At 44.3% G+C, this 27,787-nt stretch overlaps 2 pseudogenes; both read left to right on the forward strand.

The window, feature by feature from the left end:
- Window positions 1-17,326: 17,326 nt before the first annotated feature.
- LOC148010080 (uncharacterized) lies at window positions 17,327-18,366 on the forward strand (annotated as a pseudogene).
- Window positions 18,367-25,981: 7,615 nt separating this feature from the next.
- On the forward strand, window positions 25,982-27,103 carry LOC148010081 (uncharacterized; annotated as a pseudogene).
- The last annotated feature ends 684 nt before the right edge of the window (window positions 27,104-27,787 follow it).

The raw sequence follows: 27,787 nt of genomic DNA on the forward strand, positions 1-27,787 counted from the left end.
TAGCATTTGTATCATGTTCATTAGCTGTGCCATGTTGAGGGGAGGTGTGGGTGGTGTGGTGGTTGTAGTCGTGGTTTTAGTCGTTGCAGGCACAAAAGAGGAAGGAAGTGGATGTAGTAGGGACTTACCCTTGCCTACAGCCCACTGAAGATGCTTCCACACTTGAACTAGCTTCGGCTTTATGACGGGGGCTCACATGTTTGAGCTCTCCACCCTCGTGGGTCTCTTCCACAGATCTTCATGTAGCCTCTGCCAACTCGGCCAGCTCCTTTAGTCTCTGCTCTTCAACTTCTTCTTCCGCCCTTCTTTTCCTGTCCTCTTTTGCCTTCTTTGATTCTTCTCTTATCTTTGCAAGCTCTTCCTCCTCTTTCCTCCTTCTTTCTTCCTCAGTCCTCCTAAACTCTCTTTGAGCCCTCTTGATTTCAGCTCGTTCTTCTTTGCTTAATTCCTCTTTCCTTTCCTTCTGTCTCCTATCCCCTTTCTTTTGTCCTTCTGGTTTGCTTGCTTGTGTAGGCGGCATCTCCTATTCTCCCTTGTCACTTATCATTCTTTCACTTGATTCTTCTCCTTCATGGTGAGGTGGGCTTTGATGCGGTGGGCTTTGATGTGTAGCTTGCTCTTCCATGATTCCAGCATCCTTCATTGCTTCATTTATGATGGCTGTCAAAACACCACCATATCTAATTATGGCCACCTTTGAGGCAGGTTTCTTCCTTGTGGAGTGTGTCTTGAGGTAGGGGATTCTCCTCCTGCTAGTGCTTCCGCTGGAGTGAGAAGGGCAGCTGAGTTTTGAATGGTTTTCTGCACGAACCCATTCCAGTCTACCACCTCAGGGACTCCTACTGCGATGCTTTCTAACAACGGGACCCCAATCCTATTCATCAATGCGTTGTACCTTTGGCCTGAGAAGAGTGTGTGGATCATCTTCACTTGCACCTTCACTACTGGATTTGGGATGTCAGCCAAGCTGATTCCATCCACTGTGTGCACCTCTTCTTTCTTTACCCCCAGCATGGCGTAAGCATCCCTTCTCGGTCGCCTCTCTTTCTTGGATATGAGCCCCAAGGCCTTCTCTATGATTGCCGCATTGAGGGGCACTTCAACTCTTCTTTCTTGCTCCCCTGTCCTCACTGTGACAGTGCCACAGTTCTTGCCCTTGTCAAAGTTCCTTAGAAATTCAGCACACATGCCGTAATCCACGGCCTGCCCACCTTTTCCATATACTTGTGGAAGTGGCATCTGTCCACCAATTCTTTGACTGCAGGTTCCTCCAAGATGGCCTCATCCAGGTTCAGCGTGTGCTTGAAGGTGAATTGACTGAATCCTCGTGTCTTGATGCTAATGCTAAACATGGTCATCTCTTCTTCAGAAAATGAGAGTTTGCCCCCTTTGTCTTGTCTTGCCATGGTGGTTACCTGTCAACACACCATGCCAACATTAATGCTTAAAAATCAGCTTATTTCTAACAAAACTCAATTTTGAGAGAAAAATGTATGTGTCAAAAATTGGTATACTTGCTTTGAGGCTTGAATTTTAGAGACAGGCTCACAGCAGCAATTGCTATTGTTTTCCCCTTGCAGTATCTTCCATTGAAACTCAATTAATCATAACATTCTGCTAGATAGCATGACTCTCATTTTGCTGACTCTTATTTTTCTCTGCTCTTGCTCACATTGCTCCCCCCCCCCGTCTTGGATCTTTCAAGGAATCCTTCCTAGGATTAGCACAGGAAGTACGAGGCAAATGCTGTTTTTCGTGGATTGACTTACTTAGCCAATAACCAATCATAGAAGCTTGGATTGTATTTGAGTTGGGCATGACAATCAAGAGCAGATGGTTGGATGGAGACTTGGGAGATGTAGGTCAAGACATCGTGAAAGAGATCTCTAGTATTAAGGTGGCTTGCAATATGTAATTTCCCTTCTGTAAGGAATTGGTCAATGTAAGGGTGAGAGAGCACATGGTCGTCTAAATGCTGGTTGTGGGTGATGGTCAGAACCCTAAACGAGATAGGTGCCACATAAGTAGGGTCATATTTGATGGTTTTAACTGCCCTACGTTGCTCAGCATTGGTCATTATCCGACAACCTTTTTTCTCCCATTGGATTCTCAGAGCAAACCATTGCTGCAAGAATGTGGAAGGGGAGCTTGCCATCTGCGTGAGCTCTTGCAACTCGTGCTCAGGAACAGAACGAGGAGGCTTACGATATGAAGTGATTAGTCTTCTAGGGGCATCTTGCTCCTTTGAGATTTCGTCGTTTGCTATCAGTTCAGCAGCAATTTTGGGAAATTTACCGGTCATAAGTTCGTATTCTTCCCAAGTGCATGGTAATGCATGAACATTCGAAGCAAGTGTTTTGTCAAGAAGACCTAGGTCTAGCCTCTCATAACTTCTAGCAAATGTAGAAAAAGTTTTGTCCAATATCTTGATGCAGGTTACTAAGTCATCCCCAGAAGTCACGGCGAGGTCTTTAGCCAAGGAAAGGAAAGGTTGTACCGCGTAGGAAGGTTTAAGACCTGCTGGTGGGAATGGTGCAAATGGACTGGATAGTGGTGACTCCATCATTGGTATCACAGGTGTGGCTTTGCACTCTGAAGCACTTTGAGGTGCTGTAGGAAGCTCTGGGGGCATGTGAGTTGTGCTGGGTTCTGAGTTAGCAGTCATGGGGGTATTTAAGTTCTCTGGATTAGGTAAGTCTAAGGCTTGTGGCATTTGCTTTGGTCGATAGATGAGCTGGGGCTTACTAGCCACAGTGGGAAATGGTTTGTTGACTATGCCCTGGGCACCATGTGTGCAAGCCTCTCTCACTGGGGTGAGATTGCTCATAGATGAGCTTTTAAACTTGCCATTTTTAGGCACCCAAATCCAGGGATTGCCCTCGTAGTATCCTTATGCTCGCAAGAGATCTTTGGGGATCCATCATAGCGTGGTTGTGTGTCTACGTCAATAGCGTCTAGACTACCTCTTAGGCCGTGATGGCTGATTATTTTGGCATTTAGAATCAGGTTTGGGTGGTCTACTTGGATGTGGTCTTTGCCGTTTTGGCACCCATATAAGCTTGGACTCCTTGGCCTTGTGAGCACTCTTGGTGGGTTTGGTCCTAGGGTCCAGAGCCTAGCATAAGGCCTTAGTTTTCTTCTGTTTAGACTTGGGCTGAAGCGTGGTCGTAGGGGTTTCTACCCGTGGCTTCGTAATGGTGGAGGAGTCAGGTCAGCCCTTGCTGAAAGTCATCACTATACGCACATTGCCTATAGCAAGATGAATGCGGTTTAGGTTGTAATCCACATTACAGTTCGTTTGTTTCTTGAAAGTACAACCTAATAGTGACATATTACTGGCTCCTTTAGTGTCAGGCAACACATGGAAGAAAGCTAGTAAACTTTCAGACTCGATAGAAACGACTACCTTGCACTTCCCTAGGAGTGAATAAGCATTACCCCCAAACGGGGTGAGTTTGGCATTAGTGGGCTATAGTTTCGGTTGACCAATGCGTGTCCAATGGTCATGCATCAAGATGTTGTAGTCGGCACCTTCATCAATCAAGGCATCGAAAGAATATGTTGCTCTTGCTGTGACTGTGATTTGTAGATACACCGGTGCCAGTGCTTCTTCGTCCTGATCTGTAAGGTTGGTTATAGTAGCCATGCACACGTTCATTGGGGGTTCTAGCATGGGTGGCTCATGTAATGGATGGGAAGGAGGATAGTACTTCTTTATGCGACTGCCATTAAAAAAGCCTATTCCTTCGCCTTCAAGTGTCTCTAACTCAACATTCCATGTTCTATCAATCATGCATACTCTGAAAGGCCCTAGCCCCCGAAATTTCATCTTCTGTTTATGTCCTTTTACAGAGTATAGAAAAACAAGGTCCCCTTGTTCAAAGTCTCGCTGTTTGACATGCTTGTCAAACCACATCTTTCGTCGAGCCTTTTCACAAATCAAAGAGTGAGTGGCGAGGAGTCGGGTCTCCGTTAGGCGCTCTAACTCCACTAAGCGATTGGTCCAAGCCTCTCTTCCCTCCCAACGCTCCTGGACTGCTATCCTTAAGCTAGGGATGAAGAATTCTAAGGGTAAAATGGCTTCAGTTCCGTATGTCAGCCTAAAAGGCGTCTGTCCTATAGCCGTTTTATAAGCTGTGCGATAGGCCCACAAGGCCGCCATTAGCTTGTTGTCCCAGTCACTTCTTGAAGTAGACACTACCTTTGTAAGCACGTTGACTAAGATTTTATTCGTGGATTCGTCTTGGCCATTAGCCTGAGGGTAATAGGGAGAGGACTTCCGATGAATTATTAGGAAGGTAGAGAGCAGGTGGGAAATCACCTCATTAATGAATTGCGTGCCTTGGTCGCTTACGAGTTCGATTGGACAGCCAAACCGTGAAATGACCTGCTCCCACAAGAACTTTGCAGTGGTTCTAGCATCATTCTTCCTCGTGGCTCTGCCCACTTCGTTAGATAATCGGTTGCCACTATGATGTAGCAAGCTTGGGATATTGTGTCGTAGGACTGATAGGTCCAATAAAATCGATGCCCCATTTTTCAAAGGGTTGTCGGGCTATGACAGGGGTCAACTCCATCTTATCTTTCCGCACAAGCACTTTGGTCCTTTGGCACTCATCGCAGTGCTTTACGAATTTAGCTGCATCGCGGAAAAGGGTGGGCCACCATAGTTGGGATTGTAGCACCTTTCGGGCTATTGTGTCCCCGCTAAAGTGTCCTCCAATGATTCCCCCATGTGCTTCTTTCAATGCATCGTGTATCTCATGCTCACATACGCATTTGTGCAATAAACCGCCTTGTCCCAACCTGTAGAGTTGGCTGGCTATCAGTTGGTATGGCTGAATTTTCAGGATAAGTCTTCTCAACCTGGCCTTCTCAATGGGTCTCTCAGGTAGTTCGCTCTCTAGCACTTGCACTATGTCATTGGCCCAGTACGGCGTTAGATCAGCTTTAAACAATTCTCTCTCACTAGACAGGTTAAAGAGATGAGCATTCGGTAAATCATCAGGTATGCCTTGTCCAGCGGCTTCTCCTGTGGGTATGCGGGACATGTGGTCAGCCATGTAATGCTGCTTTCCTTTGCGTACAACCACAGAGAAGTCAAACTCTAGTAGAAGGAGTAACCATCTAGCTATGCATCCCGTAGCGCAAGGCTTGTTCACAAGATATAGCAAGGCTTGATGGTCAACAAAGAAGACAAAGGGAGTGGCCAACAAGTAATGCCTAAATTTCTTTACCGCAAATACCATGGCCAACCCCTCCCTTTCTGTCATGGAATAGTTCATCTCGGTCTCTGTGAGCTGCCTGTTGGCAAAAATCATCGGGTAATCTAGGTTATGTTCACCAGGATGGCATAGCACGGCTCCAATAGCGAACTTAGAGGCGTCTATGTGTACATGAAATGTTATGTTCCAGTCTGGGGCTCGTAAGATTGGTGCAGTAGTAAGAGCCTTTTTCAACTCCTCATATGTGCACTGGCATTCCTCAATCCACTCGAACACTATCAACAGCTTGTACAATGGTCTAGCAATTAATGTGTAATTTAGTACAAAGCGTCGATAATATCTAGTGTGTCCTAAGAAGCACTGAACTCCCTTGTAGTTATCGGGTGGCAGTAAGTCAACAATGACTCTGACTTTAGAAAAGTCAGTGGCAATGCCATTCCTTGACACTACGTGCCCTAAGATGCATCCGTGTTTCACCCAGAACTGGCACTTTAAGGGGTTCAACAAGAGGTGGTACAACCTACACCTTTCAAAGACAGCTCTCAATTTCTCTAAGTGTTCAGCCCAACTAGAGTGTACGCATAAGTCATCTACAAACACTTCCAGTTTGCGCCTAAGCATGTCCTTAAAGATAGTGCACATTAGGCGTTGAAAAGTCACAGGTGCATTCATCAGCCCAAAATCCCTCTTTGTAGTGGCATTCACTTTCTTGTAGTTCATGCACACTCGAATTTTTCCATTTTTCTTCATGACAATCACAATAGGTGATACCCAGTCAGTGTGCTCGATCTCACATATGAATCCTACCCTCATGAGTTTATCAATCTCCTCTTTTACTGCATGGGCGTGTTTGGGATTCATGGGGTAAGGTCGTTGTTTTGTTGGCACTACATCAGGGACCATTGGGATATTATGAGTCACAACCCTAGGGTCGACTCCCTTAAGTTCATCCAATGTCTAGGCAAATATGTCAATGTACTCTTGCAAGAGTGCAACAAGTTTGGTCTCCTCATCCTCCGTCAAGTCATCTGCAATGAATACAGGCCTTGGCTTTTCACATTCCCTAGCCAAGTTAACTTCCTTGAATTTGGCGGGTCCCTCGATCGGTTCACTAGTTTGGCCTTGTCTTTTCACACCTAGCAGAATCACCACTCTGTCACCCTTTTTAAATTTTCTAAACCATTTGAGTAGATCCTGTGGTTTCTTTTGCCTTTCTTGTTAAAGATGTGAGATCTAGAGCATGGCAGAGGCGGAAGCTATGGAGGATGGAAGATGAAGATACTACTCATGTTGACATTGAGAAAGAAGACAACTGTTACACAAGTGAATTAGGTTTCAAGATTGAGACTTGAACTCATAAACACAATCTTGTGTAGGCTTGACAATGACACAGACACTTGACAGAAAGAGACAAGTACTATTGCATTATCATCATATGAAAGTGATAGTCAAGTACATCATTATATAGGATCGCTTGGTAGCACACTACATCATTGTGCCTATGGGATCTGTCTCTCTTCCTAGAATGAACTGCATCTTCCTAGCCTAGTTGTTCCATACAAAGGGGCATACATAGGGTGTGATTGGTAGATTCTCAACATTTCTGCTTCTGAGTACTTTGCTTGCTTCTTGGCCTCCTCCTTTAGCCTCCTGCGCCTTAGGTAGACTGGCAAGTCTCCCTTGGTGCGTTTGACTTTAGAAGGTTGTGGTATCTCGAGATCACTCTCAGTGCTAACTTCCGACTCTGAGTTAAACTCGCATCTCTCACTTGAGGAAGGTGTTTCCCCAAGGGATCATAGTTCAGTAGGTGCATCCGTCTTGAGCACTGGGATTACCCATGGTTGTGCCACTCCGGCTTGCTCGTAATCCACTGCTCCTATGTGTTCTAGCCAGGATCTGTCACACTCCATTCGCATGACTCCTTTTTCATTTTGACTGGTCCTTCCTCTCCTAGGCCTCGAGTCTGCCCTGATTTATTCTATCGCTTTTCCTTCTGTGTCGTACTCTATTGTATCTATCTCTTCTTCACTCTCCTCTCCCATAGAGCAATAGTCCTCATACTCCTCATCATCAGGGTCCTCTCCTTCTGATTGCTCATCATCACCTAAGCTTTCCTCTCCAGTCTCCTTGTCATCAATAACTAAAGCCCAGTTATATAACAAATTCAGGTCGTGGACCTTGGTCCATTTCCATTCTGGCTTAGCTAATAGATCACGTAGAGGTTTTAAGTCAACAGTCAAGTTGCCTTCCAGTTTATTGGTCAGATACTCTACGATTTCTTGAAGCTCTAGTTTGTTGTTGGGGATATGGAACGAGGATCGTTTGCCTGGGTTGAGTGAGCTTCCTGCCATCATACAGAGTGGCACAATTGGCTCCTCAATTGGCATGGTTGCGGCTTTAGCAGCATGCTGATATAGTTCTTCCTCATCCAAGAATGGTAGGTCAATGGTTGCCAAAACATGCATCCAATCCCTCTCATCCTCAGGGAAAGGAATATATTTAGTGAGTGATCCATAGGGTTTGGTCATTTGAGTATCGCCTTTCAGCATAGCTGAGATGGCATCTAGGTCAACAGGGGTCGTCTTCCAAGTGTCCATCTCTACCCTTACTGCACTAGTTCTGTTCCCTAGGAAAATCAAACCATTATCCCAGTCCTCAATGACACGCGCATTCCTCATCCAAGGTCGGCCTAATAGTATGTCGTAATCCACTCCCTTCATGACAATGAAGTTTACGGAAAACTACATACCGTCAATCTTTAGTGACCAATTCTTTAAGACCCCGAATGGTCTTACCTTCATTCCATTTGCTAATGTGATGTTAAACCTGGCAGTCTCTACAGGAGGGTTTCCCCATGCCTCTAAGAGTGCATGGCTTAGTACACTAACACATGTACCTGTGTCTACAATTCCTTTTCGTGTCATATCTCCTAAGGCTAGGACGAGTAAAACTGCATGCATTTCAATGCCTTTCCAAAAAGCATTGATGTGCAAAGACTTAGGAGTTGAGTGTAGAGTTAGACTTGGGATCTGTGTAACTGCATCATGATCTTGCGGATCAGCATCCGCAAGTCCTATGTGCCCCTCCATCAAGTCTTTTAACTCCTGCCATAACGAATGATTCTGCCTAAGCAGGTCTTCCAAGCTTAGAGTTACTGGAGTAGACAACAAGGTTGTGAGAAGGCTACTGGGCTCTTGTCTTCCCCTGAGGCTACCATTTCTAGGCCATGCGTTCTGTCTGCTCTGGCAAGTTTCCCCTTGGCTTTGCTGCTGAGTTGCCTCCAGTGGTGCAGGTATGCTCGCAACTTGTGGTTTTGAAGGTGAGACTGGTGTGCTCACGCTCGAGAAATTGTCAATAGGATCTTCTAATATGGGTTCAGCATCCTTGAGGTGCTTTTGGGCATCCTTGACCCACTCTTTGACCTTAGCTATAGCCTCAATCTGCCGTTTGGGATGGGGATATTCCCCTACCTTGGCACCCCCTAGCTCAGCTATCTTAGGAGTTGAGGTCTCCGCCTCTGCATCTATGACCCTCTTTCCCGTTACTAACGTAGTCGCTTCCTCGGTTCTAAGAGTTATCTTTGCATCGGTTCTCTTTTTCTATCTCCTCCGACTTTTCTTTCCTATTGAGGTTGCGTCAAGGTTACTTGGCCCTAGCAAAGAGATGCCTGCCTGTTTTGTTTGAGCTCGCGTATAACATGTAGTGGGATGGGTGTATCCTCACTGTCAAAGGTTTCCACTCCAAAAAGCCCCAAAGGCACCGATGGCATGTTGGCAAAGTTGGTTGATGGCTTCCGCCTAGGACAGTCAGGAAACAGATGTGTGATTCCACACTCTGTGCATCTGAGATCCGCTTTGTCCTTATTAGCTTGTTCTCGTTCTAGGCAGCGTGATGAAATGTGGCCTGGGTGGCCGCAAGTCCAGCATGTGACTGGATCTTGGCTTGGCCCTCCAAAGCCTTTGCCTCTTCCTCTTCCTAAAGCCATCACCGACATCGGCCGATAGTCCATCAGGATTGGGTTGCCCTCCTCGTCATAGGATATGTACGGGTTGACATATGTTTCTTCCTCATTAGGCTCCTCCACAAAGTTAACAGGAGCATCGCTAGATGGGTGGGTTACAAAAGGCCCTGGTGGTCTGGGTATACCAATTGGGTTCATCTCCAGCCTAGGTACGGCAGGTCTTGAGTCAGTCAGTGCTGGGAAAGATAACTGGGCTCCCCTCCCAAAGAAATTGGGTGGCCTATTACCTAAGTATGGAGGGTTGTACTACTGCGCACATGGAAATCTCCTCGGCATTCTGCAATGCACTGCATCATGCCCGAATCTACCGCAATTTGAGCACGGCCGAGATCTAGGTTCTTGGCACTCAACTGGGAGGTGATTGCCGCCACAGTATATACATTGTACATGCGATCTCACAGGCTTCCTTACCAGCTCTTGCAACTGTGCAATCTCCATTCTCATTTCTGCCATCCCCTGGTCATGGTCTACACTCTTTCCCTTATCCTGCACACTAGCAGTTGCTCTTTCCCCCGAAGTAGTTGATAATCCTTTGTTGGTAATCCTCATGCTGCGTTCCCTGAGTTGATCATCTACGCATATTTCCTCCTTGAAAACTCTAGCTAGCATGTCTCATTGCAAGGTGGAGTTACTGGCCAAAGCCTTGTAGAGCTCCTCACTTTGAATCCCATTCATGAACACTGTAGACACTGCCCTCTCAGTAGGTCGTTCATTGGCAGGGATTCTTTTGTAGAGGCTATGCACCTGAGTGACGTAATCCCTAACATCCTCCTTCACTGATATTCATCAACCTAACGATGAGGTTATCCGAATACCCTGCCTCCGAAAACCTCTTGATGAAGAGGCCCTTAAGGCGAACAAAGTTCGTACGTTCTGCGTCATCTAGACTAGAATACCAGGTCCTCCCCTTATCGCCTAAGCACAGGCCGAAAGCTTGAGCTCGCTGCGCAGGGTCAGTAAGATCGTTTGCCTCCCATACTTGCTCGAACTGCTCCATGAAGTTGTACGGGTCACTGCTAGGTTCGTATCTAGCTAGTTTTTTTGCTACAATGGGGATTCTAGCTTGCCCTTTAGCCCCTTGCATGACTCCCAATCCCGATAGTAGCGCGGTGGCTAGGGCAGTAGCGCTCTGTTCAATGAACATATTGTCCAAGAGTCACTTTGCTACTAGTTCGCTCAATGTCATGTCAGCCTCTACTGCCCATTCCCTCTCTACATTCGGTCCAAATTTGGCCACTCCAGCTAGGTCTAGCACTCTTCTAGCCTCGTACATATCTACGTCTTGATGTAGCCTCTAGCCCTTTGCTCATGGTTGTAGGCAATTATGCCTTCCACCGTTCTCTTGATTGCTTTTCTCTCTTCTTCCAGGTTTGCTACCACTTCCTCTATAGGTCAGCCCTGGATCACGATCCTAGTGAGATTGGAAATTCTCCTAAGTCTAATTGGTCCTCTCCATGTTCGTCTCTTGATCCCGACATTGTTTCTGCTTCCAGCTCCATGAGGTTGTCAATAAATCCAAGCAACTCCGGCAGCGTCCAATCCTCTATATTGTTGCTTTCCGTGTCTTCGTGTCTTCTCCAGGTCCTACTAGTAGGGCACTCAGGCACCTGTCTAAGTCTTGGGGTCTTCTCCTACTAGTGGTTTCCTTAATGTTATTAGATATCCTGATGTGTTCCTTGCTATTTGAAAGCAGCTACAATCCTTATTCACACATTATGCTTAGTGCTTTCATGGTGCTTGGTACGAAAATAGGCTTTTCTCTTTTCTTGTAGTGCAAACTTAGTGGAACACAAGAGTGAAGTGCTGATGCAGAAAGCGTTTAATGCGAACTCCACTCTGTTTCTCTCCACATTCTTAGCCCGATTTGAGTTCTAAGCTCGGTTCTCAGCTATTCTATGGTCTTTCTGAAGGTCTGTGTTGCGTTTTCTATTCTACTCTAAGTTCGATTGGTCTCTGAGTTTCTAATGGTCAAACTGGGTCTTGGGGGTGTTCAGGGTTGTGTCCCGGGGGTCAAGTCTGTGGCAGGGTCAACTAAAGATCCTTATTTTTTCTTCTGGCAGGATGGTCCGATTCCCAGAATCGGACTGTCCGATTCTGGGAATCGGATAGGGCTGGTCCGACTCTAGTAGTCAGACGGTCCTATTCTTGCAATCGGACAGGGCTGATCTGACTCTAGCTTGCAGTCTAGCTTTCCGTAACTTTTGTAACTCCTCAAATAGCCCATCCCTCAATTCAAAAGGCATACGCTTTACCTTCTGACGCATAGGACGACTGCCTTCTTTTACAGGAATAGTATGAACAGCTAGGCTGGGAGGAATGCCTCTCAACTCGTCATAACTCCAAGCAAAGATGTCACAGAATTCTTGAATCAAGGACACATAGTCTTCCCTTTCTACTGAACTGAGCATGGAACCTGATTTAATTGGCCGCAAATCATTCGGCGTGCCAAGGTCTAACTCAATCACATCCGAGTCTCTTATCCTATCTTGCAGCTCTATCGGCTCATTTAGAGTTATTTGATAAATATCCTTTGTAGTGGACCCCTCTTTAGATTCATCACTAGATGATGTCTCAGTACCAGATGGATCATCTGCTGTTTCTAATTTAGTAGAGGATAAAGGAGCTCTCTCACTCTGAGGAGACTCAGGGTAAGCACTGACTATTACTTAATTAGCACCTCTACATAGAACCACTCGACCGGCGGGTATATTGACTTGACAGTCTGTTCGTAAAATCCAAGGCCTACCTAGCAAGACTCGATAGCTAGGACATCGTGCAAATCTTATCACCCTAAAGTCCAAGAACCATTCTACACTTGCAACTGTAACATGGACTTTAGTAATGCAACCTTTTGGTTGCCTTAGACTATCATTAGCCATTCTAAGAAGGGTGGAGCTATCTTTTTGGATGCCTAGACCTAACCTCTCCATCAACTCTGAACTCATGATATTGACGGAGGACCCAGTGTCTATAATAGCATGCTCCACTAATATTCCATCCACGTATGCTGGAACCCTAGGGCAATTCTTTTCAGCATGATCAAACCAATCTTCCCCTACTCGTGCTATGCCCAAAGGTTCTACAATATATCCAATACGCAGGATCTTCTTGAATTCCTTGCGTACTCCTGGAGATAATTTAATCAACTCTAAAAGGTTTACATCCGGTTTGACTTCGCAAAGAGAACTTGCTAAATCAAAATCATGATAGGTAGCCAAAGCTCTCTTTTCTCGCCAAACCATTCTTTCTTTTGGTCTCGGGACCGGCTTTGGTGCTTCTCTTTTAGCTCTTGCCTTCTTTCTTGGCACTTCCTCATCTTTCTTAGGATCGACTTTTTTGTCAACAGGCCTTAGAGATTTACCTTTCACAGTAGGATTCAGGACTTGCGTCCCCTTATCCCCTTGCTTAGGGTTTTCCTCGACCAGTTTTGCATTATCTTTATCAACCTCTTTAGCCTTTTGGCCTCTTGTCACGGCTCGGAGGTTAGAGGTTTTAGCGCCATTGACGCATATAGCCTCGATAAGGCTAACTCCATTACCTTGTGGCAACTCTTCTATAGTGGGCTTTCCCCTTTGCAGTATTTGTCTTGGTCCATCATCTTGCTGGAGATTACTACCTTGCGCTCTATGATTAACTGGACCTGTCTGTTTACTCCCTTGTTGGAGGGAACTAATCTTACTCCAACAGGTAGCTGCTAAGTGGCCCGACTTCTCGCAAATATCACATTTAACATTTGGACAGTTTCTAGGGAAATGTTGTCCACCACACCACTTACAACTGAATCTTGAGGGACCACCCTCTTCAAGGCGTGGACTCCCTATCAGATTTTGCTACTTTAAGAAGAAATTAACGTCAACAGCTATTTGTCGATATTGTTCAAAAATCATGTCGGTGTAGTGCTTCATCATATCCTTAACTTCACCAAGGACATTAGAAGCACTCGACTCATAGCCTTGATCATCTATCCGTCATTCCAATGGCCTAACAATTTGATTGGGCATTGGTTGTTGACTCACAGGAACAACTATAGGGTTCGAAACTTGGCCTCCAACATTTGGTGGAGCCAACTGACTAGCCATGGGCATAGTCACACTGGGAGGAGTTGGCAACAAAGGTACATTTTGAACCATGATTCCTCTCCCGTTAGGGTTATTCATAAGCATCCCTTGACTTCCATTTGTCAATGGTAGATTGCCTCCAAGTACTAAACCCGCATTAAGATTTATTCGAGAGGAGTAGGCCATTTGTAATCGTGACTCTACTCCTTCTGCCCATGCGATGGCAGTGTCTATATTAGCCAAAGCCACGCTGCTCAATTGTACCTGAATATTGAAATCCAATCCATGCAAGAAGTATTGCAATTAGGCAGCAGGCGGAATGGGAATGTAAGTTTGTAACTTACGAAACAGTTCCTTAAGCTTCTTGGCATAGGCTTTCACATTCTCATGGGGGTCTTGGCGCGTTACATTCAAAACATGCAACAAGTATTGGCCACCTCTTTCAGGGGCATATTCTCTCGGAAAATTGCATAAAATTGGTCAATTGTGGTTATGGTTCCAATCTCTATGATACCATACTGCATCCCTTCCTTTTAATGTCATGTTAAAGAACATCATAAGATGTCCCTCATCTTGGATGCAGTAATTAAACATTAATCTTTGGAATTCACAAATGTGAAACTCCGCATCTTCTTCGGCTAACCCATTAAAAATGGGCAAAGGCACTCCTAAAGCTGGCAAATCTGGCATCCCTGCAGGAATTGCAATGGGTTGTGCCATGAAGACAATCGAATTAACAATAGGAGTTTGGACTGATGGGATCACACCCCCACTTGAAGTGGGTTGACTTGGTGGAAGAGAGGAAGAACTTATGCTTCCTCCTACACCTAAAGAACTATAGTTGGGTTACTAAGACCACTTCCTCTTATGCATATCGGGCTACTCCTTTGAGGAGAATAGCGACTTACGATCTCCAACCACCGTTTAGCCCTCTCAGCACATTCTATTTTTTGTATTTTGGCTTGACGGTCCTTGTCAGAGGACATAAGCAAACTTTTTGGTCCCTACAAACCCTAGATCCGAGAACCACCACTTGTTGGTAGCTCTCGGCAGACGCACCACTGATGGGACCTCAAATGGGCCGGCACTGGCTATGGCACTAGTTGGACCTCATGCTCATAACAAACAAACACGCCCTCACGGCCTCGCGGACCAAGAGCGTCAATCTGCTGCTAAAGGACAAACTGCCCTAAAGCCTAATCTATGCGTTTATAGTTTTATAGTTTTGTAGTCCAGTGTTTCACTTTCTATAAACTCCTCAGAGGGAGGACCCATACACACTGGCAATAAATGCCATGATAATCACATACATGGGAGGCAACCTCTCGGTAGAAATACCGCAGCCCCACTGCAGCTCTCCTACATCGCAGGAATTAGCCCCTTGATGTGTTGCTCAAAATATAAAACAAGCAAACAAACTCCACTCTTCATTTCAAACAACTCCAAAAGATATACCATTTTTCCTCTCCAAATAATCCGACAAGAAACGAACGTCTATCCTACGGCTTAGGATGCCTTTCCACACTCCGCGTGGGTCATTGTCATTAAAAACATGTGCTATGCATCCAGAATTTTTATTCCGATACCATGATCGACTTGCATATGAAAAAGTGAATGATTCTAAAGTGCTCAAACATCATTTTCAAATCAGCAACGTGCTTGTGCACAATCAGGCTTTCAAAGTGCATTTACTAACCCTTTGCAGCGATGAAAGGATAGCACCGAGATAACACTCGTGTTACTATCCTCTTAATTAACATACCACGAACTCTATGACACGATGTGCATCACAAACTCAGAAATCAGCACACAAATCACACCATCCAAACCTCCCAGCCCCCTACATTTAGGTATTGCTTTCGTTGCATAGGTGTAGAGGTTCATTTTGTCATGTTTTGATGTATAGAAAGCAGTAAATCACAAACTTTGAAAAAGAGATAGGGAAACGTGAGGCTAAACCTCATGCTTTGCCACTACCATACATCCACAAACAATTATTATATTTTTTCTTATTTTTCCAAGACATATTTCTATTTTTTCCTTTATTTTTTCCATTTTCTTGATTTATTTGGTAATAAAATATGCTATTTTCTGAATTTTCTTATTCCAATCACTTCATCATACTATCACTTAATTTATGTTTCATATTTCTCCCATGGGAACACCTTTTACCCACCCGAAACAGAAAAACTACCATTTTACCACTTAAAAACCGCATTTCGGGTTTATGGGAATTAAATAAAGCATGTAAATCATTGCAAAACCAAAATTTTCTGATACACAGCAATTACTCATTATGCAAACAGCACACAAACAAATTTTCATCCAATAAGAACATAATTAGCATCATAAACTATCAAAAATCCTTCATTTTCTTCATAAAAATGGTCATACCGTGTTTTACGTAACCTGAGATGCCTTGAATGACTGCATAACCAGCAGACGGAGCCTCCATTGCTCTCAATCCAATGCTGCACTTCAATCTTCAGCATCTCTATCAATTTTCATCACCATTTCCTTCATTCTCCTTCCCCGATTCCTTCATCAAGAGGATACACATGAACAGCCGATAGAGAAGAGAGAGAGGAGAGAGAAAGACTAGAATCTCTTCTCTTCATTCAGTCCATCATTCCACACGTGAAGGGCGGCGAAATGATCAGCAAAGAGGGAGAAGATGAGCCCCAAGATCAGCTCCATGGCTTGCTTTCACCCTGCAAATTGATGTCCATGAAGGAGGGCACATTTTTCGGCGCTGCTGCATGTCGCCATATCTCCATGTTTTCTTCATCTTCTTGATCATAAAATTTGTAGGGGGGGTCAAGGCTCCAAAGGGCACCCCCCCCTTTGGTCCTCTTAATGTCCACCTTTTCATATCTTGCCCACTTTGTGGCCATTTCCATGTTCGGACTCCAATTCGAGCTCTGACAAATCCTAGGCGTCCGGCTTGACATCCCGCACTGACTGGAAAATCCTGATATCCCACATGACAGTCAAAAAATTTATCAAAAATCCACAAGTGTCGCTGTCGTGTTGCTGCGCATCCGAGTCATATACACCTCCATTTCTTTTGTTGTGCATTTGTGTTAATTTCTACGTGTGATTCATTGTTTGTGTGATGCATTTTAATAATCCGCATCCAATGTATATATTCCCTTAGTGCATGCGCATGATTTTGTTTGGATGCATGATGTGCGTGTATTAGAAAAATATGAAAAACTGATGCCAAAGGATCTTTGTCCTGCTGCTATTTGGTCTAGCTCTATGTGCAATGACAGCCTTGGTGCAAGTGTTTTGGAGATATGCTACAAGAAGGACATTTAAAGGAGGAAGCAGAGTTGCTGCAAGATATGCCTCTTGCAAATAATCTTGGTTGCTTGGATGTCAATGTTGAATTAATTCAAAAGGCATGGTGACATATTACTAGCACAGCAAGGCTTTGACAAAAATTATGCTCATGTCAGACTTTTATAAAAGTGCTGGAATGAGGAAGGTCGCCTGCCTAATTTTGACATGTGAACAAGAAAAAGAAAAACTAAAGATAGAGGAGAAAAGGAAGGGGAAAAGGAGACTAATTGGGGGAGAGAATTCGAATGGGGGGAAAAAAGGAGAGAAAAAGCGGGAGGAAGTTACGAACAAGGGCAGAGAGAGAGCGCAATTTTTCTGTTACGAAGGCCTGCAGCAGAAAGAGGAATAAAAAACAAGAATGGGAGGATTATGATGGCGACACTATGAATCACAGATAGTCATCTGGAGCTGTGTATCATGTGACATCTCACAGATATGAAGTTCAAACTCTAGATCAAAGCACAAACAGGCAGAGAGACGAAGTAAACAATGAAGCCGGCCTCGGTCATCAGGCCAGGAGGAGTGTTTGTAGCAGAGGCCCTGCTTGCATAACAGCTTAGAGAAGCTTCCCTTTCTCAGGCAGAGAACTGAGCATGACTCGTGGGTCCGCTTCCGGAGGCTCGGCTGCATCCTTGCTCTCAATTGCACAGGCTATCGCTGCTTGTGATGGGGTTTAGATGTCATATGCCGGTGATGCTGCTGTGACTATAGGTGAAGCATTGCGGCCAAATGTGGTGGACAAAACTGCATTTTGCGGTGGCAAGTCGCTGCCAAATGTGGCGAATTCAGAGGGGAAAAGTGCACTTTGAGATGATGTATCACTGTCTACTTCGATATCGATGCCAACGGCATTCTGAATGTCTCCGCTGAGGATAAGACGACGGGCAGAAGAATAAGATCACAATCACCAATGATAAGGGGGCGGTGAAGTCGCGAGTGACGGTTTCCCTCGAGGCATCTCCTTTCCTCAATCAGATTGTGGCACCCGGAGACGTAGTGCTGGACCTCTCCAAACTCAGCCTTGCCACACTTCAATTGGAAGGGGGCCTCCGTCAGGATAATGATCAGATTGTGGCTACCAAGGCTGGGAGACTCAAATTCATAAAACCGAACAAGCTTTGGGTGGAAGGCTCACAAAAGCGTTATATTCCAAGTGCAAATGATATTGTCATCGGGCTTGTTGTTGATCGACGTTCAGAGAGCTTTACCATTGATATTGGAGGTCCAAGCTATGGAACTCTTTCTATCTTTGCATTTGAGGGTGCCACTAGACGCAATGTACCCAGCCTTCAAGCAGGTTCAGTGTTGTACATGCGAGTTGTGAAAGCTAACTATGACATGCCGCCTGAGCTTTCATGCATTGATGCCACTGGTAAATCAACAGGCTTTGGACAGTTGAAGAATGGTTTGTTTTTTTTAATTGTTCAACATGACTTGCACGAGTGCTGCTGAGCAGGCCCTCCTGTCCTGTACTCGATGCACTCGGCAAAAGCTTGTCTTTTGAAATTGCTGTGAGTCTGGATCAATAGTCCTTCGGTATCTATAGTAATCCTTGTTTCTAATGCCATTATAAATGCTGAGTTCTTGAGTGCTGCTCAACAGCAAGTGATGGTGCTGAAATTGCTACAAAGGGTACAATGATTTTGAACTATTGAAATGCTCGTGTTGCTGGAGATCCACCAGTTTCCTCGTGATCAAAGTAATTCATCTTCTAGAACTGGGTCTTTCCTTGGAAAGCAAATCTGAAAGAGCTCACAGTTTTTTTTTATCGCATGATGCAACCAACTTCCATGTTGCAAGTATCCCAAAGGCTCTGTTTAGGCTGAAATTTCAGCAACCCAGTTCCCATTCTCAGCAATCCTCTCGACAGAGTTTTCATCTTCAAGCATGGCATACTACAGCTGAACGACCACGTGCAAGGCTTTACTTGGTGCTGTACTTGTTCAAACCAAAATTTTGAGCTGTGGCTATGTTCTTGACAAGCAATATATGATCTTTGGCATCAAATTTTGAGATCTTCTTGTTAGCCTCTTTCCTTGCTGTATCTTGAACCCCGTGTTTTGCAGCTCTTGCACGATCTCTTTGACATTTCTGGTGAACCCGACGTGAAAGTGCTGCGTCATCAGCAAGATGGGAGACTCGCAAGAAGAGATGACAGATGATAATGTCATGAAGAACCTGTTTCAGTCATTTACCATGTATATGCAGCAGCAAGTTCATGCAAAACGAGACAGTGATGCTATGGATGCTTTGAAAGCTGTCCAACAGGAGATGAAGCAGTTTAATGGCCAGCAAGTGTCAACTTACCTGCATTTGTATGAAGAAAAGATGAAGTTTTTTGGGGTTTCTCAAGATGTTTGGAGCCGCTACTTCTTGCGGATCGTGGTGCGCGCTCTTGAAGGTCGAATTGCAGAAATTCAAGAGGCACATGCAGGTTGGGCTGAATTTAAAAAGGCATTAAAAGATGAATATTTCCTGGAGGATACAGGTCTTATGAATCGCAGGAATTTTTTAGCATGGGTTTCTATGCCTAATAAGGGACTTTCTATTACCGCTCTTCTGCGAGAGTTTGAAAGCCGTTATGATCAGTTGGATGGGACTGAACAGCAAGCTTTGGAGATGCAAAAAGTGGAGTTATTTTTGCAAGGTGCAGATGCTGATTTATAGGAAAAGTTGGATGATCTTTTGGAAGATCAAGCTACTGATTCAGGTTTAAAGACTGAGTGGAGACATGTCATTGATGCTGTGAATGCTCTTGTCAAGAAGCAGCGTAGGAGAGTCAGATTGCATCGAAATACAGGATCAGTTCCTGAAAAATCCTTGGAGACTTCTTCTTCTACCCCTGCTGCTTCTTTGCCTAAGCCTACTCCTCCTGTTGTGAATCCACCAGTACCTGCTGCTTCAGTGCCCTTATCTGTAGATGATGTTATTAAAGGCTTGGCGGATTTGACGATTGAAGCAGTCAAAGCTGAAGTTGGTAAGTTAAAGGAGCAACTTATGTCAGTACCTGCTGTAGCACCTGCTCCAGTGACTGCTTTTCCAGCTGGTCAAAGAAAAGGGCGACGATGTATTTGGTGTGATAGTACAGAGCACCAACACTGCAGAGATTGTGATGCTTTTCAGGAAGCACGTAAGAAGAATGTAGTGTTCTGGGGACAAGATGGGAAGATATGGCTGACAGAGACTGGCGCTCCTCTTGACACGAACTTTGGTAAGGGAGGTATGAAGAAGCTTGTTGATGATATGGCTGCGCGATCAGCTTATGTGAGTGTTAGAGGAGATGCTTCAGCTTTTGGAGTCCAGCTTGAACAGAAATCTGATGGAGACTCTGCTTTGTGGTCTTCTGCCTTGGAGATAGCGAGAAGAGGGAAAGTTCAAACTTCTACTATGACTTGTGTGGGCTCTAGCATCCGAGGAGAAACAGGATGGGATTCTCCTGTTGACAGGTATTCTATTTTTGCTTATATGGCTAAAACGCAGGGTTTAGATGCCATGGTTGAGGAAAAGAGAAGAAGAGATGAGGAGGGTCCTAGCTCCTCCAAAAAGACTAGAGGGGGTGACTTTGTTTCACCACCTGTTACAGCTCCACCTATGTCAAATTCTCCAGTTCAAACAGATTCTGATCAACCAATGGGAGACAAGCAGAAAGAAAAGAGGCAACCAAGAAAAGAGCCAGGATTCAAGCTCTTGTCAGACCTTGATATGCAAACGGATATGAGTAAGATTTTTCATGAAAGAATTTTGAATAGTGAAGTCACTTTTACTGTTGGAGAGGCTTTTGGGATTGCTAGAAGAGAAATACAGGATCAGATGCAGGATCTTTTGCGGAGGAAACGACACGCGATGGAAGGACCTGCTTTACAGGGATTGTGGCATGGAACTCTTGGGGAAGTGCATGATGATGCAGTGATGGTTGAGAATGCTTCTGCTAATCCGCAATTGGAGAAAATAGTGCAGCCTATGCAGTATGAAGATGATGAGACCCCTATTCTCATTCCTCGCAGCCATTTTTCACGAAGTCATTGGGCTAGAGCAACCATTGAGACAGTGGTAAGGATTGGAGAGAAACAAATTCCCTTGATTGCTTTAGTTGATCATGGTTCTGAAATTAATCTTATTGCTCGAGGTGTTTATGAGAGTGGCAAGTGGCCTATGGATGCAGAGCATGGCTGGCGCATGAGAGCCGCCAATAATACTTCTGGTGATATGTATGCTGCTTGTCCGAGTATCAGAATTTCTATTGGTAATGTTGAAGAGGATTATCATTGCTTTGTTCAGGATTCATGTTCTTATCCGATTATTCTTGGACAGCCTTTCATTACAGAAGCAAGAATGGAAACAAAAGTGATGGATGACGGATCAGCTTATGCGCGGATACGTAGTAAAGATGGTATGCGAGCTGTTCAGTTTATGACTGTTGGGGTAAATCATCCAAGAAACAGGGACTCCTTGCGTGAGGCACCACTACCTGCGAAGGAGTTGGATTTTCATTAGGTACCGCTGTCTTGCGAGACGCCAGTGGTACAGAGCGGAGAAAAGAGGAGATCTCGCCTCCTGGCAGCCAGTCTTTCTCTAATAATTTTGTTGGGTTTACTTCAGATAGTTCAGTGAGTTATCAGAAAATTTCAGATTTGCCTAGAGCTGCTAGGCAGTACATTGGTCATAAGGAGAAAGAGTTGAAGAATGCAGGTATTTTGCAAGCAAAAGAGCATGTGGATGGATTGTATGAAGGGATGTCTTATGCAGATACATTGTTTGAGATGAGAGCAATGCTGAAAACTGATGTATGCAAGGGTTCAAAGATGATACATGTGCAAACCTTGGATATGTTTCAAGAAATTTCTGGTTTTATGCTGCAAACAGAGTTAGAGGCTGAGAAAACTCAGCAAACTGAATTTATGGCTGATCTTGATCAGCTAATAGAATTGCAGAGGGCTGAATCCATTCAGCCAACAGAGTTGAATGCAGAAAAATTTCTGCATACAGAGTTTCAGGATGCATCTATGCAGTCCATAGAGCAGAGGGCTGAATTCATTCAGCCAACAGCGTTGAATGCAGAAAAATTTCTGCATACAGAGTTTCAGGCTGCACCCATGCAGTCCATAGAGCTAAAGGCTGAAATTTTTCAGCCAACAGAGTTGAAAGATGCTGAAAATTTGCAGAAATTGCAGCAAAGGAAAGAGTGCTTGAATGATGCCAAGGTTGAACAAAATATAAAACAGTTGATAAGAAGGTTAAGCCGGTTGCAGGCCCGCTTCCTTCTGATAGTGATGAGCAGATTGAAAAAGCTATGAAGCAGCCTATGTTGAGGGATCCTGCGAATATTGGACATAAGTTTACAGCTGAAACTCTTGCAGAATTGAAGATTGGAAATGATGATTTTTTGCTTCCAGTGGAAAAAGAATGTTTTAGAGAGATGCTTGGACGTCATGGTAAGGCATTTACTTTCTTTTCACATGAAATTGGCAGCATTAGTCCCAAATTGGTTGCACCTATGGTCATCTTCACTGTTCCTCATGTACCATGGAATATACGTCCTATACCTGTGCCTAAAGCACACTTGCCAAAGCTGATAGAGTTGCTGAATGAAAAGATTAAAATGGGGATTTTGGAACCCTCTTCTGCACCTTATTCTAACAGGTGGTTTACTGTACCAAAGAAGAATGGTACTTTGAGATTTATTCAGGATATGCAACCCGTGAACAAAGTGACAATCAGGAATGTGGGTACAGGTCCAGTTGTGGATGAATTTGCTGAGGCTTTTGCAGGACGAGCCATCTATTCACTAGGTGACTTGTATTCAGGTTATGATCAGTTTCAGCTTGCCTTGGAAAGCAGGGATATTACTACTATGCAGACACCTATTGGTCTTGTGAGGATGTGTACCTTGCCACAAGGTGCTACAAACTCAGTTGCTCATATGATGAATGCTATGCATAGAGTTCTTCGAGACTATATTCCGCAGTATACCATGCCATTTCTAGATGATGTGCCTATAAAGGGTTGTGCAGAAGAAGAAAAGAATGAAAGTCTTGATTTGGGTGGATGTAGACAGTTTGTGGCTGATCACTTGAATGCTTGTGAACAAATATTGACACGATTAGAGGAGGTAAATTTGACACTTTCAGGGCTGAAATCTGTCTTTGCTGTTAATGAAGTCATCATAGTTGGGCATATGGTTGGATATTATGGCAGAAAGCCTTCTCCTGCAAAGGTGGATGCCATAAACAGGATTGCAGAGTATTGCTCGACTACTTCAGAGGTGCGGAGATTTGTGGGAGCTTGTGTATTTTACATGATTTGGATTCCTCATTTTGCTCATATTGCAGATGTTCTCTATCAGATGCTTTGAAAGGGGCAGAAATTTCATTGGGATGAGAAGCATTCAAAAGCCATGCGTAAGCTCAAGAAGCTGTTGCAATCAGCTCCTACTCTACGCAAGGTGGATTATCAGTGTGGACGACCGATCATGTTGACAGTTGATACTAGCCCTATTGGCATAGGTTGGGCTGTGGGACAGGATGATGCTGATGGAAATAGGTATGCTATCTGCTTTGGAGCTAAAGTTCTTAATGAGCGACAAAGGAGATATCCGCAGATTAAAAGAGAGTTGTGGGGAGTAGTCACTGCATTGAAGTGTGATAAAGGGTATTTTATTGGAGCTTCAGTTGTTGTGGAAACAGATTGTTTACCTTTGCTTGGCATGATTACTAGTTGCTCGACTCCAGATATAGCGATGCTTCGGTGGATTGCCTATATCAAATCATTGAATCCAGAATTTCGACACATAGTAGGGAAAGATAATCCAGTTGCTGACATGCTTTCTAGAGCGAGATATGAGGATGAGGAGTCAATGCTTGCAGAAGATGATGAGACAGAGTTTGTTGCTTCTGTCCTTATTCATGATTGTCATGTATCTACTGTTGAAGCTTTTATTGAAGAACTTTATGTTGATGAGTGGCTGCAAATTGGACAATATCTAAGTTCATTGACTCGAAGAGCTGATTGGATAGATGATGAATTCAAGAAAATCAGAAGGAAGGCTTATGGGTATTTCTTGAAAGATGGTTTTCTTTGGAAGCATCCAAGAAAGAGAGGAGGCTTACCCTTGAGAGTAGTTTGTGATGTAGCGATGCAAATACAGATTATGCGAGAGTTTCATGAGAGCTCATGGGCTAGACATAGAGGTGTGTGGGCTACCTATGAGAAAATCAAAGAAAGATACTGGTGGAAAGGGATGTATAAAGATGTTTCTCATTTTGTGGAAACTTGCAGGGACTGCCAGCTTTACTCTTTAGTGCGACATCGTGATGAGCTGCATCCGACTTATCCACTATGTATGCATTACAAGTGGGTGGTAGACTTGGTTACTTTGCCAGTGGGACTTTGGCAGATGAGATATCTTGTCTTGGCTAGAGAGGATCTTACAAACTATGTTGAAGGTAGACCGTTGCGGACGAAGACCACCACTACAGTATGTAAATTCTTGTTGGAAGAAATATTTTGCAGGTATGGATGTATAGGCAAGGTTACAGCTGATCGTGGAGAGCTAGATGCTGATGAAGCTAGAGAATTCTTCTCACGGCTTGGGATTAAATTGGCTCTTACTACTGCCTATAATCCAGAGGGAAATGGCAAAAGTGAAAGAGGACATCCGCCAATAGTTAAAGCATTGGCAAAAGCTTGTAAAGGTCGGATTGGAGATTGGCTGAGATTGCTACCTTTTGCATTGTGGGCTGATCGCTCTACACATAGTGTGACTACTGGATACATGCCTGCGGAGTTGATATATGGGCAAAAACCTGTCATGCCTACTGAAATTTGTGCTCTCACTTGGAGTGTTCTTCCGTGGCATGAGGATTTATCAAGGGAAGAGTTGTTAGCCCTTCGGATTCGTCAACTAGAGAGAAGGGCAGAAGATGTGCAGCTAGCCGTTGACCGTTTGAAGGCAGCCCATCTCAGAAATAAGGACAGGTTTGATTTAAGGCATCGCTTGAGGCCTAAAGCCATAAAAGAAGGAGATTGGGTTCTAGTCTACGACAGTAGTCTAGAAAATCAGCATAGTAGTATGAGAAAAATGGTTCAAAGATGGTTTGGACCATATGAAGTGAAGCAGGTTTTTGACAATGGTACTTATGAGCTGGCTGAATTAGATGGAACAAAATTGAGGGTGCCTATTGCTGGAAAACGAGTCAAGATTTTCAAGAGAAGAGAAGATGAAGAATATGCACTTGAAGCATTGACAGAAGAAGAGCAGATAGGAGAAAGACAAGCTGATGAGACAGAAGACATAGATGATGAAGCCGATGGAGAAACAGGTCAACTAGAATCAGAAGATGGACTTGACCTGTTTGTGGACTTGAATGATCCTGGATAGTTGGCACATCCGGAGGATGTGCAGGTTTAGAGGGGGTGGATGTCGTGTTGCTGCGCATCCGAGTCATATACACCTCCATTTCTTTTGTTGTGCATTTGTGTTAATTTCTACGTGTGATTCATTGTTTGTGTGATGCATTTTAATAATCTGCATCCAATGTATATATTCCCTTAGTGCATGCGCATGATTTTGTTTGGATGCATGATGTGCGTGTATTAGAAAAATATGAAAAACTGATGCTAAAGGATCTTTGTCCTGCTGCTATTTGGTCTAGCTCTATGTGCAATGACAGCCTTGGTGCAAGTGTTTTGGAGATATGCTACAAGAAGGACATTTAAAGGAGGAAGCAGAGTTGCTGCAAGATATGCCTCTTGCAAATAATCTTGGTTGCTTGGATGTCAATGTTGAATTAATGCAAAAGGCATGGTGACATATTACTAGCACAGCAAGGCTTTGACAAAAATTATGCTCATGTCAGACTTTTATAAAAGTGCTGGAATGAGGAAGGTCGCTTGCCTAATTTTGACATGTGAACAAGAAAAAGAAAAACTAAAGATAGAGGAGAAAAGGAAGGGGAAAAGGAGACTAATTGGGGGAGAGAATTCGAATGGGGGGAAAAAAGGAGAGAAAAAGCGGGAGGAAGTTACGAACAAGGGCAGAGAGAGAGCACAATTTTTCTGTTACGAAGGCCTGCAGCAGAAAGAGGAATAAAAAACAAGAATGGGAGGATTATGATGGCGACACTATGAATCACAGATAGTCATTTGGAGCTGTGTATCATGTGAAATCTCACAGATATGAAGTTCAAACTCTAGATCAAAGCACAAACAGGCAGAGAGACGAAGTAAACAATGAAGCCGGCCTCGGTCATCAGGCCAGGAGGAGTGTTTGTAGCAGAGGCCCTACTTGCATAACATCTTAGAGAAGCTTCCCTTTCTCAGGCAAAGAACTGAGCATGACTCGTGGGTCCGCTTCCGGAGGCTCGGCTGCAGCCTTGCTCTCAATTGCACAGGCTATCGCTGCTTGTGATGGGGTTTAGATGTCATATGCCGGTGATGCTGCTGTGACTATAGGTGAAGCATTGCGGCCAAATGTGGTGGACAAAACTGCATTTTGCGGTGGCAAGTCGCTATCAAATGTGGCGAATTCAGAGGGGAAAAGTGCACTTTGAGCTGATGAATCACTGTCTACTTCGATATCGATGCCAACAGCATTCTGAATGTCTCCGCTGAGGATAAGACGACGGGCAGAAGAATAAGATCACAATCACCAATGATAAGGGGGCGGTGAGGTCGCGAGTGACGGTTTCCCTCGAGGCATCTCCTTTCCTCAATCAGATTGTGGCACCCGGAGACGTAGTGCTGGACCTCTCCAAACTCAGCCTTGCCACACTTCGATTGGAAGGGGGCCTCCGTCAGGATAATGATCAGATTGTGGCTACCAAGGCTGGGAGACTCAAATTCATAAAATCGAACAAGCTTTGGGTGGAAGGCTCACAAAAGCATTATATTCCAAGTGCAAATGATATTGTCATCGGGCTTGTTGTTGATCGACGTTCAGAGAGCTTTACCATTGATATTGGAGGTCCAAGCTATGGAACTCTTTCTATCTTTGCATTTGAGGGTGCCACTAGACGCAATGTACCCAGCCTTCAAGCAGGTTCAGTGTTGTACATGCGAGTTGTGAAAGCTAACTATGACATGCCGCCTGAGCTTTCATGCATTGATGCCACTGGTAAATCAACAGGCTTTGGACAGTTGAAGAATGGTTTGTTTTTTTTAATTGTTCAACAGGACTTGCACGAGTGCTGCTGAGCAGGCCCACCTGTCCTGTACTCGATGCACTCGGCAAAAGCTTGTCTTTTGAAATTGCTGTGAGTCTGGATCAATAGTCCTTCGGTATCTACAGTAATCCTTGTTTCTAATGCCATTATAAATGCTGAGTTCTTGAGTGTTGCTCAACAGCAAGTGATGGTGCTGAAATTGCTACAAAGGGTACAATGATTTTGAACTATTGAAATGCTCGTGTTGCTGGAGATCCACCAGTTTCCTCGTGATCAAAGTAATTCATCTTCTAGAACTGGGTCTTTCCTTGGAAAGCAAATCTGAAAGAGCTCACAGTTTTTTTTTATCGCATGATGCAACCAACTTCCATGTTGCAAGTATCCCAAAGGCTCTGTTTAGGATGAAATTTCAGCAACCCAGTTCCCATTCTCAGCAATCCTCTCGACAGAGTTTTCATCTTCAAGCATGGCATACTACAGCTGAACGACCACGTGCAAGGCTTTACTTGGTGCTGTACTTGTTCGAACCAAAATTTTGAGCTGTGGCTATGTTCTTGACAAGCAATATATGATCTTTGGCATCAAATTTTGAGATCTTCTTGTTAGCCGCTTTCCTTGCTGTATCTTGAACCCCGTGTTTTGCAGCTCTTGCACGATCTCTTTGACATCGCTCGGGCGCCTTTTAAAAGCTGTCTTTCACTTGGTGCTTGAAATCGTCCTAGCTGCAACCGCCGCCTTCGATGTTAAATATTTTTCCCCTAAATTTTGGATTTTTTAGCAAATTTTAGGCACATCAAGGGCTCAAAACTCCGCTCTCAAACCAGTTGGTCTGTACACTTAGCAGAATAGAATAAGAGGGGGAATTTAGTCTCTAGAGGATTCTCTAGCCAACATCTCTTCTACTTCCTTCTTTTCAACATCTTTGAATTCAGCTTTCAAACCACTATAGTGGAGGACATATTCCATTCTGAAAGTATC

Source organism: Lygodium microphyllum, chromosome 30, assembly GCF_053477565.2.
Source record: "Lygodium microphyllum isolate KBCC chromosome 30, Lygodium_microphyllum_v1.1.10, whole genome shotgun sequence".
Taxonomy (NCBI): domain Eukaryota; kingdom Viridiplantae; phylum Streptophyta; class Polypodiopsida; order Schizaeales; family Lygodiaceae; genus Lygodium; species Lygodium microphyllum.